The sequence below is a fragment of the Larus michahellis genome, chromosome 3 (genome assembly GCF_964199755.1).
Source record: "Larus michahellis chromosome 3, bLarMic1.1, whole genome shotgun sequence".
Taxonomy (NCBI): Eukaryota; Metazoa; Chordata; class Aves; order Charadriiformes; family Laridae; genus Larus; species Larus michahellis.
This window is the reverse complement of record NC_133898.1, coordinates 123,193,586-123,206,096: the sequence shown is the minus strand read 5'-3', so window position 1 is coordinate 123,206,096 and position 12,511 is coordinate 123,193,586. Positions and strand designations below refer to the sequence as shown.

The 12,511-nt window shown below is 45.9% G+C and overlaps 1 protein-coding gene across 8 annotated transcripts in view; it reads right to left on the bottom strand.

Moving 5' to 3' along the window:
• Window positions 1–12,511, bottom strand: part of KLHL29 (kelch like family member 29) — a 403,126-nt gene that overhangs the window by 299,224 nt on the left and 91,391 nt on the right. Inside the window, exon 1 of one of the 8 annotated variants that reach the window (XM_074581953.1) lies at window positions 17–44. The exons of the other annotated variants lie outside the window; for them this stretch is intronic. The gene's annotated coding sequence lies outside the window, so the exon portion shown is untranslated. Of the gene's footprint in view, window positions 1–16; window positions 45–12,511 lie in introns of those variants that run through there. 8 annotated transcript variants of the gene reach the window in all.

Below are 12,511 nucleotides of genomic sequence, written 5' to 3'. Positions count from 1 at the left end.
ATTATTTGGTAAATACCTTCCTTGAAATGTCTCTGGAGAGATCAAGATTTTTGACTTTCTCTTTGTTTTAAAGAGACTGTTCTCCAGCAACTATTCCGCCTTTTTAAAGGAATCTTCCAACGCACACTGTGTTTTGCAGGGTTTTTTTTTTTTTTCAACAAGTTGCACTGGCTCGGAGTCAGACATTGTAAGACAAGAAGCCACAGTGACTTTATCCAAGAAATATGAGGTGGCAGAGATCCAGTACGCCCAGCACTCAAGGTGAAAGAACAGCATGGAAAAAGATTCACAAATTAATTGTCAATTATGGAAGACTGCCGGAGTGAATACTAGATGCATTCATGGGATAATTTACCCAGGCACCTGCACGACTGAGCTGCGGATAGTGCTGAAGCAATTACTCTATTTTTAAAAAGAATGAGATATCATCGTCGGAAAGGAGAGAAAAAAGAGGAGCAAGTTTAAGTGTTTCCATACACATAAATTCAGTGGAGTTAAGCACTAAAGACCCAAACGGACGATGGTTCTCTGGAAGAAGGGGGGGGTCAGAGTACCTGGCTGAAGGAAGCTGCCTGTAAGGAAGGCGAGGAAGGGAAACGAATTGCTCATACAGTTTTTCCTCCGCATGCAGGAAACCAAAAAGATGCTGTCATATCCATACCTAGGATATGGGCATCTCAACGTGGCAAAGGCAGAACGTACCAAGAACCCACTTCTCATGGCGTGTCACAGGAAAGTCAGCAGGTGGGGAGGACTTCCACCTTCTCTGACGCAGGCGGTTTTGACAAAAAGCCTGGGAGTGCTTCATATCCAGTTATCAGCAATTCCCCGGACACGCTGCACAAACTCTGGATCCTTCCTGAACAAACACCAGAGAACCACTTCTTGGCTTATGGGACTCAAGGATGACACAGCAAATTCGGTCTTTCGTCTGCGTTCTCCACGTGCTAGCTCCCGTTGGCATGCCGCAGGAGTGCGGGCAGAACTGGAGACTCGAGTCAGCGCAGCAGCTGCTCCTCCTGGCTCTTTGAATAGAGGGAAAACAGCTTTTGCCCAATGCATGGGGAGTGATATCATCAAGTTAGCAAGCCAAGAACAGAAGGGATACATCAGAAAGGAAACAGGAACAAGAGCTTCCCCTTACAAAGCAAACAGTCGCGCTTTTTTAGAGCAAAATCTTTGCCTAAAAAGCTCTCACAAAGTACCTCATGGGAGGTTCAGACCATTTTCAAGTGCTGGAAGAAAAACAGTCCTGGGGTTAGAGTGGTAACCTGGATCTGGGGAGACCCGCTTCAGTTCTTTGCTCTGCCAAGCGTTCTCGCATGACCTTAGGCAAAAACACTGAAGCTGTAGTTAGCGGATACCTTGGCTTCAAAAGCAAAGCCAGCCTAAGAAGTTCTTGCCTTCCCCCTGCCTGCCATTTGCTGCCTCCACACTTGCGCTGCCCTGGGAGCCCACAGGCACTACCCTGTAAACCGAATTACTGAACAGAAAGATGTTAAAAGCAAGTTTTTTGTTGTGTTTTGGAGGGAGGAAGGTAATTTTGCACCGGACTGCTTAAAAGATCAATCAGCTCCAGCAGCAAAGCTGCAGGGGAAGAAGGGGGGCTGGGGAAGCCCGTGGTGGCACAGGGGCTGGAATAAACAACCAGGAGGAAGGCTGCAAAGACAACTTGCTGTCCAAGAGAGGTGGAAGAACCTCCTCGGTGGTGCCAGATGCACTCAGCCAGGTAGAAGGACACCCTCGGTGGTGCCAAATGTGCTTGGCCAGGTGGAAGAACCTCCTCGGTGGTGCCAGATGCACTCAGCCAGGTAGAAGGACACCCTCGGTGGTGCCAGATGTGCTTGGCCAGGTGGAAGAACCTCCTTGGTGGTGCCAGATGAGCTCGGCCCATGTTAGTTGCTGCTGTTTGAGATGGATGTGGCTCCCGCTGCTCGGCTGCTGGGATGGCTGCCCTCCGAGCAGGGGTGGCAGAAGGAAACACGTCAGTGCTTCACTCACCTGCTGCTCTTTGGAGGGAGAAACAGCGGGGACTTTGCCTAAGCTGCCACCACCACCACATGCACTGCGCTGGGTAACCTCCTCCCTAAACCCTGGACTCCCAGGTGTTATCTCCCAGCTGGGGACGGCAGCACCACTCATGCTCCCAGGCCGCTGCAAGGATAAATAAAGTCAAGGTGTTGAGACCCCCCCCAGGTAAATGCGGACCACGGGGAGAAGAGCGACAAGAGAAAGCAGCAGCCAGTCGCATTTTGGTAAGCTCCAATTCTGAAAGCTGACATGCAAATCTCTGCTTACCCTACATAATACGAACATTCTCCTACAAACCCCGGCTCCTGATTAACTCAGTAGATCACTTGCCAGCGCTATCTGAATGAGCCTGTGAGCCCAATTAGCAGCAGATGCAGCACTAACACTCCTCACCTGCTGTGCTTACCAGTCTTCAGATCAGGAAGGGAAGGGAATATATCAAAGACTTGCAAAGGGAAGGAAGCTTAGAAAAGGGCTCAGAAAGGATGAGGGAAATAGATGCCTGCAACTGTTCCTCAGGCAAGGAAGCCGAGTCCTATACAAAAGGGAAAACATATGGGCCTAGGGAAAACATCGCTACAGATCATGAAAAACATCCAAAGGGCTGCTCCAGCACCCCGGGAGCGCAGCGCAGGATGTAGCCAGGAGTGCTGCCGAGGCTCGGGGGACCTCCTGGCCTTGCCTGAACCCCGGGGAGCTCTGCCACGTGCAGAGCTTCTCTCCACGTGCTTTGGGACATCAGCACGGGCACCTAAGTCATCCCTCCTTTTCCCGGAGCTCTCCTTGACCTGCCTGTGCTTCTTCAGTGTCTCAAACGGTAAGGAAGGAACCTCTCACGCGTACAGCTGCAGTACTAATACAACCCAGACAGGTGCCACTTAACTACACTTTTCTGAACTCACAAACTCCAAACCTGTCTTCAAGTGTTACCTCTGAACCTCTATGCCCACGAACTGACTGCTCTCACCCATCACACTATCTGTCAGTTCCGCGCTTCAGCTGTTGGCGCTGGTTTTTAACCATAAGAAAAAAGAACATCGTGTACCAGTTCAGACTTTTTTTGTCAGAGGAGCAGAGAACCTGCCTTTGGGAGAAAGTCCTAAAATAAGGGTTAGGAGTAGATAGATGTGAATCCCTGAAGCTTTGTGACACTCAGAAAAGTGGATTTAATGCTGTATTTAATGCTATAATTTTCTATCAACCAGCAGAAGGCAGCTGCATACTGTGTATGCCGGATGCTTGCATCTCATTCCAAGAAGCCTAAATCTCTCCAATGTGTTGGGCAAGGAGAGTCCAGGCACGTCACGTAAACCACATAAACCAGGCCTATTTAGCAGTAACTTCTACACGTCCATCTTTTCTAAACTTCACCTGTCCCAGCGGTGAAAGGATAATGGATTTTTTTTTAGAACAGTAAACATACAGCAGTCACATATCTGGTGAACCTTTTTTTGTGGCTATCTTCAAGATAGTCATTGTGGCTGTAAGATATAGATGTCGTAGAAATACTTTGAAAGAATAGTCTTATTCAAGGTGTAGTCAAACAAGCCGTCTAGGATTCCAGGACCGTTTCTATACATTTTTACTGGTGTCTGGATACTGAATTAATGGCCTACAGTGACTGCTGACCAGCCCGCAAGTGCCACCGGCACATCACCCCACCGGCTTGCCAGCCGTCTCGGTGGAGGGATGTCACCCAGTCTGAGCCAACTGGATTGTGCAACACAGAAAAGCTTCCTGCAGTTTCTGACAATAGCTTCTATAAAAAGTCCTTCGGTCTCCAAAATATGTCGCAAATGGCCAACATTTCCAAACAACGCTCCTGACAGAAACACAATTAAATAGATGGTTTTGTTTTCTATGGACACATTCCCTTATCTTTGAAATGGGAATGATAACGCATTTTCAGAAAGAGGAAATTAATGTCTCTTTCAGTGGGCTTTACAACTGTATTCACTTTTATTCCTCATCTACAGCATGAGAGACTGCTGCTACGGGTTGACACAGAGAGCCGTCAGTGGTGACCAGGCTGGCACAGTGAGACACACAAAACTACATCCAAATTCCACCCTGGCAGGTCAGGTACACACACCAGAGGCAGAAACACAGATGCAAAAGACCCGGAGCAAGCGAACAGTGGAAGAGATTTTTTTAGCCAACGTGACAAAGAAATTTTTAAATTACTTTTCTAAGCTAGCCCTTCAAAGCAAGAGGACCAAAATCATGCAAGAATTTAAACTGAAAAGGGAAGGAAGGAAAAGGTTGTCCTTAACACTGAAAATAAAGGCGAAGAGCTGAGGGAGCAGCCTGCTCTTCAGTTCTCTAGGGGACAAGTAAGAAAGCAGCGTACAGCAGGTCCAGGCCCAGGTCTGCCTTGGGACCTCTGGTCAGCCCCCGGCTGTTACAGGAGCCTCAAGGCCTGGCAATGCCCGTGGTGGTTCCTCCTCTTTCCCAGGGGCATGCTGTACTTTGGCTTTCAGGCTTCGTGTTCTTCCAGAGTATTGAGATACATTTAGTAGCCCCTGATACAGAGCGAGGGACACAGAGTGGACACTTCTGGGCATCTCTGGACCACATCTGTAAGACAGCTGCTGCCTGCCCTTGCAGAGAATTGAATCTACACAGCGCCTTATGATTTTACATTTCTTGGCATACCTGTCCTGTACCTGAGAAGTCTGTCATTTTTTAAATCCTATCCACTAAGTACCATTTCATTTTTATGGCATGACAAGATGCATGAGCATCTGTGAATTGCCCCCAGTTGAGCAGATATCATCATTGTGCCGTGCGACCCTCCTGGACCATTAGTTTTAGCTAGAAGAGGAGGAGCTGCAATTTCAAAAGACATAAGTAGGCTAGTCATCCTTGGTAAGAGTCCCAATCAACCTGCTCCTATTGGTCTTGAACTGCCCAGTACATGTTTTTTTGACCCAGCATTGTAATTCTATTTATTCAATGTAATTTGTGTTACCACAAGGCTTGTGTGGGTCTGAGAAACGAATACTGGAAAAACAGATTTCACAGATCTGGCATTCAAATATGCACCCACATACACATTTTATAAGACAGTGAACGTTGAGATTAAGTTTCACTAAAAGATCTCTTTTTAAGACAAGCAATCACAACGGTCCAAAGCTTGGTGCATGATGAAGTATTCTGGGTTGAAAGGAATTTGTGTCATGAAACTCTGAAGAGGAAAATTTTCTTTCACAGGGTCTGCTCTCCACTGCTTTTGATTCAAAAGCAGAGAAGTGCTTTTGGTGTGTTCCCAAAATGGCCTTTTCAAAACCGATCCTCCCCTTCCCTCCCCTGCTTTTGCAGAGGGTAAAGGTGTTGCCCTCACGACTGCCCAGCTGCACCCACGCCAAGGTTAGCTCCTACCTCGTCAAACACACGTGTCCTGACCTCCCCAGTACAGACACAGCTTTAACAGACGAAAACCACAGATCAAATCCCTCTTTTGGGGAGTAACTTCGTTCCTTGTATTACAGGGATTGCAACGCGCAGGCATTACCGATAACTACAACCATTTCTCCAGGCCCACAGCAGGCAGCTCTCGTTGAGTCAACATCTCAAATTCTCATGGTTTCACTTCATTGAGTCCGGGCACTATGAACACGGACAACTGAGGCAGCCAGCAGAAGTGTCACGGCCACCCAACCTGGGCCAGCACCACCAGTACACCAAATCCGAAGGGGCAGCAGTGAGGCTCACTTAACATCAAATCAAAGCCTGCGCGTTGGCGGATCACACTTGCCTGTTCTCGACTCCTGGCATTACCAGGAGGATTAGGTTGTCGAGCCCTCTGAAAGCATGAAGTGTGACATTATTTGACAAAATCAAAAGGTGTAAATAATATATGCATATTCTTCTATCCCCAGAGAAAGAGTTAGCATATTATAAACTGCAAATAAATAATAAAAAACACCCAAAATATACAGAGAAATATATCTGAGCTGTGACTTTACAGCTGCAACTTGGGATTTTATACATAATTTGGGGTCTTCTGTTCTTAATTCCTCATGTGGAAAGACAAAAAAAAAAAAAAGGAATGAGCTCTAAAGAGGACTGACAAAACATGGAAAAAAAATGAACTGTGAGATGCATTTGCACTTGGCTTGTTGTTTGTTGTTTTTTTTAATCAGAGGGGGAAAGAGACCCAGTTACTGTGCTGAAATGAAAGATTCACTCCAGATAGTCACTGACACTTGTCAGACTGCACTCTATAACTTTCCTTCATGACCACCCGTACAATAAGTACCCAGTGTTTGACTTCCACTGCAAACGTTTCAAAAACATCAAGTATTTGAAAACAGTCTGTAAAGAGTATCTTCATGATAGTTCCTAAATGTCCTTCAAAGTTATTCAAGCAATGAGAAAAATATTTGTTCCAAGATATGTAAAAAAGTGGAAAATTTGATGTGATGCTACTTCACATTAAAACCAAGCAATTTCATTTTATGCTTTATATGCTCTCCAGTCCCACTAAGTATAATTATAGACGTCTGTCTACTTACAAATCTCTCTTTACAATGGAAAAAGGAATACAATTTTTAGTGGTCCAAATTACAAGAGACTGTAATACACAAAAGCAATAAACACAGGTTCTGCCAGCAATCAGATAACACTTATCGTAAACAATAGCTTTTGTGATTTATTTGAAACAGGTTCAGCTGCTACAACTTAAGATTTGGTTATTCTTGTTTTCGTGTTGGATTGCCAGCAGGTGGTGAAGACATGATAGAAGTGTTTAACCACAAGAGATTTCGAAAAGGGACCAGTATTGCATTGTATATGAAATATAACAGAGATTTATTTTGCAAAATCAGTTTTCCATCTCCCGGTGGCCTCTACTAGTTTGTAGAGGCTACTTCTGAAACTTTCTTCTTCTTGGCTCTCAGCTCTCCTAGCACCACACACAGATTGATGCCACACAAAAGGTGACCCACGTTCAGAAGTGACTCCAGACCTCATCAGTTCCGTATGCCCGTTTCTTATACAAGTGGGAAATTGTACAATGCGCTGAAGTAAATGTTAATGGCACATACGAGCCCAGAAAAGATGGACTAAATTTCCTGCAACGGTATTCAGAAGGTTGCGATTTATTGTAGCTCTGGAAAGCAGGGAAGGAGCCCTCAGAAGTCTTAAGGTCCTGCTTTGAGTGAATACCACACCATGAAAATGCCACATGACACCACTGTTTGAGTGGTGGGATGAGAGGGGGATGTATCTGCAAGAAGAGAGGGATGCAGACTTCGAAAGAACCTTAAAGGCTGGGTGGGACAGGGTACTCCCTTGCAAGGATCCCTCCCCTTGAGAGATGCAATGGTTCCACCTTGCTCCACGCAGCTGGTTCTCCTACCCCTCTCCTCGCTCCCGGCATCCCCAAAGGCTGAGCTCACCCAGGTGGGACACGCAAAAATGCTTTACAGACTCTCCAACTGAGTAACTGCTTTCTGTTTTCCCAGTCTCGGGGAGACCAGATCCAACAGATCCGTTGGCAGTTTCCGTGAAGACAAGGAATGTTTTAACATTAACATCAGCGGCCAAGGATTCAACACTGATGAAGCCACAAAAAATTACTGCAATCAAACCTTATCTCTCTCCTTCCAGGTATACATCACTTGGAGTTGTGAGATACTTAAGGCTCGTACTTTGTTTATTTTCCAAAAGCAGATTAGGAAGAAAATGGAAGGTTAACAGAACATTACGGTTGAGAATTTAAATGAACTAGTTAGGAAAAAGACGGCCGTAATTCTCATAACCACTCTACGTCAACCATCTTGCACATATTCAGAATTCAATGCTGTTGTAGAGGCTGGGAAATTTATGTTGCAGCATACCTGTAATACGACAGAGTCGCATTTATTGCAGGAACTTTTAATTTCCTAACTTGTACATTAAATTCCCAATATAGTTTCACGCTAACTCTCTTCTGTTGGTGGTGGCGTTTTTTAAACACTCATTTCCCATGCTTTAAAAATAAACGAACGAAACAGTGTTTGAATACTGAAATAAATGCAGATGACTTTTGGCAATTTCTACATACAATTTACAGACTAAATATATCAATCTACCACACACCTATACCTTTAGAATCAATTACTGAAATAACCATATTTAGTGTGCAGAATCCAACAGCACTTGTAATTGGAGCCTCTCACATTAAAAGTTTAGAGAAACCTTATGTACGTGTGACTAGAATTTCAACGACCTACAGCATTACTTCAAACAACTCAAAAAGGCACAGTCGTATACTTAAGGTTTGGGTGAGAAAAGGGGACTTGGAAGTTTTAAAAACTCCTCCCAGAGGGAGTTGGTTTACGTTGTGTTAGCCTTCCTCCCCACCCTTCCAAAAACCCCTCCTCAAAACCATGACTAACGCAATTCCATTCGACAGGCTTTTTTCTGTAACTGGGTTAATAAAAGTCTGTGGGCCAAGAACACCGCAGCAGCCGTCCCCAGCCAAGATGCCACCTACGCCTGCCTGGGAAGCGCTTGGTGCCTTTAGTGGCCACAGCTTTGACAGGAGTTTTTCCTATCTGACTCAAACACAGCTCCTTTCTGTATGATGCACTTAGCAAGGAAATTCTACCCCGATTAAAACTTCTTGACCCTCCTTCTTGCAAATGGCCAGGAAAAATTCAGTTCAAAATACTCTTTTTTTTTTTTTTTTACCAACTCGGTATGCAGTCTTTCTTCGGCGAGAAATCAAACGCACTTATTCAGCTCAAACCTTTTCCACTCTGACTTGCACGAGCAAGGGGAGGGAAAGCACCGTGGCTCCCCCGGCCGAGGCTGCCCTTGTGTTAGCACCCCATCAGCGCAGTCTTACACACACGGAATCACAGAATCTTCAGAGTTGGAAGGGACCTCTAGAGATCATCTAGTCCAACTCCCCTGCTAAAGCAGGATTGCCCAGAGCACATTACTCAGGACTGCAACCAGGCGAGTCTTGAAAATCTCCAGAGAAGGGGACACCACAACCTCCCTGGGCAGCCTGTTCCAGCGCTCTGTCACCCTCACCGTAAAGAAGTTTTTCCGTGTATTTGAACGGAACTTCCTATGTTCCAACTTGTGCCCATCACCCCTCGTCCTGTCACTGGGAACCAATGAAAAGAGTCTGGCACCATCCTCCTTCAGCCCACCCTTTAGATACTTGTATGCCATAATAAGGTCTCCCCTCAGCCTTCTCTTCTCCAGGCTAAAGAGTCCCAGCTCTCTCAGCCTTTCCTCATAAGGGAGATGCTCCAGTCCCATAATCATCTTAGGTGCCCTACGCTGGACCCGCTCCAGTAGTTCCCTGTCCCTCTTGAACTGGGGAGCCCAAAACTGGGCACAATATTCCAGTTGTGGCCTCACCAGTGCAGAGTAGAGGGGGAGAATGATCTCCTTCGACCTACTGGCCACACTCTTCCCTATGCAGCCCAGAACTCCATTGGCCTTTTTGGCAACAAGGGCACATTGTTGGCTCATGGATAATTTACTGTCTACCAGGACCCCCAGATCCTTCTCCTCAGAACTACTTCCCAGCAGGTCCACCCCTAACCTATACTGGTGCTTAGCATTCTTCCTCCCCAGGCAAAGAACCTTGCACTTGCTTTTGTTGAGCCTCATTAGGTTCTTCTCTGCCCAGCTCTTCAGCCTGTCCAGGTCACGCTGGATGTCAGCGCGGCCCTCCGGAGTGTCAGCCACCCCTCCCAGTTTGGTATCATCAGTGAACTTGCTGAGGATACACTCTGTCCCCTCATCCAGGTCATTAATGAATATACTGAACAAAACTGGACCAAGTATTGACCCCTGAGGGACACCACTCGTTACAGGCCTCCAACTGGACTCTGTGCCACTGATCACAACCCTCCGAGTTCTGTCACACAGCCAGCTCTCGATCCACCTCACCGTCACCTCATCTAGCCCATACTTCCTCAGCTTCCTAATGAGGATGTTATGGGAGACAGTGTCAAAAGCCTTGCTAAAGTCAAGGTAGATGACATCTATGGCTCTCCCCTCATCCAGCCAACCAGTTATAACATCATAGAAAGCTATCAGATTGGTCAAGCATGATTTACCCTTGGTAAATCCATGTTGACCACTTCCAATGACTTCCTCTTCCTCAACGTGTTTGGAGATAACATCCAGAATGAGTCGCTCCATTACCTTCCCAGGGACAGAGGTGAGACTAACCGGCCTGTAGTTCCCTGGGTCCTCCTTCTTGCCTTTTTTGAAGATTGGAGTGATGTCAGCCTTCCTCCAGTCCTCAGGCACCTCTCCTGTTCCCCATGACCTTTCAAAGATGATGGAGAGTGGTCTAGCAATAACATCTGCCAGCTCTCTCAGCACTCACGGGTGCATCCCATCAGGGCCCATGGACTTATGAATGTCCAGATTGGCCAAGTGGTCTCTGACCCGGTCCTCCTCAACTGAGGGAAAATCTTCCTCTCTCCAGACCTTCCCCCTTGCCTCCAGGGTATGGGATTCTTCATATTTCTTCAGTTTACATTTGTTTCAGGGGGAGAAAGATGCATTGAAAGAGGGTTCCAGGACAAACACAAAACCTCACAGCTGACGTAACCCAACAATCATCTTCAAAGCTTTGTCCTTCCAAAACCGAGAGTGAGGAACAAAACTATTCCAAACTATTCTTCTGCCCAAAATTTGCAAGCTCGTCCAAACAGCAAGGGACAGACGACCATCTCACCTCTTGAAAGAATGCATTTCAGAAATGGAGGCTAGCAAATGATGGGCATTTTTATTTTTGCAGCCTCGAGATGCAGAGCGGATCCCAATCCCCATTTGACGGTGCCACATTCGTTCACAGTTCAGCCCATCTTCAGCAGAGGCTGAACCTTCGAAAGGGCTGCTGCAGCTCATCCCAGCAGACGGGTTGCGCTTTCCCAGACCAAAGTTTAAAAAGCCCAAAATAGCTATAGCGAGCGTGCTGGGTACGGCCGCGGAGGAAGGGCAATCTGGGTCGTCTTCTCCTCACAAAACTATGCTGAAGCCTGGCCCAACTCCAGGAATGCGCGTTTCTCTGCAGATGGCTAGAGCAACATTTAACACTAGGAACCACAAAAGACTTCCACTCCTGACGACGTATGTTATGATTTATTTATTTATTTATTTAAAATGAGGGTGGGCTTCCCCCCTCCCCCTTTCTTTTTTGTAGCCTATTTAAAGGTACTCCCCCACATGCTTAGATTTCCCCCTCCAGCATTTACTCAGCTTTAAGCTACCTCAGGCCAGAATTATTTTATCTGTTCAATATATTACAGTCTGTTACGCTGCAGAGCGGACTGAATTACTGCCAGAGTACTATGTAAATCAAACCCACGTGTTAAGTAAAACAGTAATGCAATGCAATAAGTGCCTGTCCACAATCATTCAGCTATAGGTGTCACTCCCACGTTTACCATATGAATAGATGAAGATTCCCTCAGAGCGACAGAACCTTAATTCTCCCCCCAGATTCAAATGTATGCATTAAGGAAACACTTCAAACACCAGTATCTTTTTCTCCTAAGGCACGCTTCTTGTCTGTAATTAGTTTCCATTGGTCAAGTGGTTTTGCTTCTATATACCAGGCTATAGCAATGTTTTAAGTGATGCTCTGAGATTCATCCTACACTGTCTAATATGATTCCCCCCCTTAACCTAGAATAAGAAGGAATGGAGAAAAAAAAAAAGGAGAGAAGGAAAAAAAAAAATAAAAAAAATTGCCTGCAATCATATTGTTACACTGTGCACAGTTTATGGCTGGCACACATCCAGTTTGCGGTTGCGATAAGAAATGTGTAATCCTATTATACGGAGAGGAGTCAGAATGTACAAATAGGTCCTGGAAATAGGAACTTCTCCTGTAAGATTATTCTTTTCGCCATAATAGTTCTGCAAGCAGGTCTAGACGGTAGCTCTTCGCTATTCTCCCCACTGCTAATGGAAAGCCAACTGTCAAAACAATTCACCACACACGGGCTGGGATTTTTGCAGAAGACAAAGAATTTGCACTGTACATTTGCGTACAAGAGTAACGTTAATTAGAACAATGGCTACGAGTCCTTACAGCCTGGCGTGCCAAGAGCGGATCGCGTTGCACTAAGAGATCCCAGGTTGCCCCGATGCTGCCACGTTTGCAAGGCTGTCAAATCCTGCACACTAAGCAGTTTTTAAGAAACATTAACTGCTTACCGGCGACAAAAGCTGGTTCTCATGGCATTTTGCATTGCCGTTTCCTTAATGAGACAATACAGAAACTGTTTTCTGAGCACAGGGTTTTTGGGCTGCTAAAAGCACGTTCTTGCACTGAAAGCAGAAAACCAAATACCACCTACCATGTAAGTCAGCATCCCTGTGGAGTTAAATTCCTGGATAATTCCAAGCTAATTATTTATTTTTCTCATTTCCTTCGCATGACAATACCACACTACCGTGGTTATGATTCAAAACAACTGGCGATCCGTTCCCCAACTTCCCCCGTGTGCGT